This window comes from Ursus maritimus, unplaced genomic scaffold (assembly GCF_017311325.1).
Source record: "Ursus maritimus isolate PB19 unplaced genomic scaffold, ASM1731132v1 scaffold_2, whole genome shotgun sequence".
In the NCBI taxonomy this organism is placed as follows: Eukaryota; Metazoa; Chordata; class Mammalia; order Carnivora; family Ursidae; genus Ursus; species Ursus maritimus.
Window position 1 is genome coordinate 6,332,359 of NW_024424452.1, and position 323 is coordinate 6,332,681.

Genomic DNA, 323 nt, shown 5'->3' on the forward strand with positions numbered 1-323 from the left:
CTCGGGGAGGGCCTTAGAGGTTCTCAAGAGAGGTTCTCTCTGAAGGAAGAAAACCGTAGTCGTTATCGGGTCCCTGCGGCTCAAAAAGGCCTCAGTTCTAATTCATTTCCCGACAAATGCACTTGTAAAAGCGCCAATGCTCCACACGTCGGTCCGCGAGTCTTAGAAAACTTCCAGAGGGGAAAAAAAGCCATCCACGCGGCTTCACCACCACCTTCGAGCAGGTCTCCCGGCTCCCAAGGCCGGACCCTCCCCGGCCGCACTCGCGCGGGACCCCGGCCGCGCGCCCAAGCTAAGCGCGTGCGCACAGGGCCGCGCGGCCG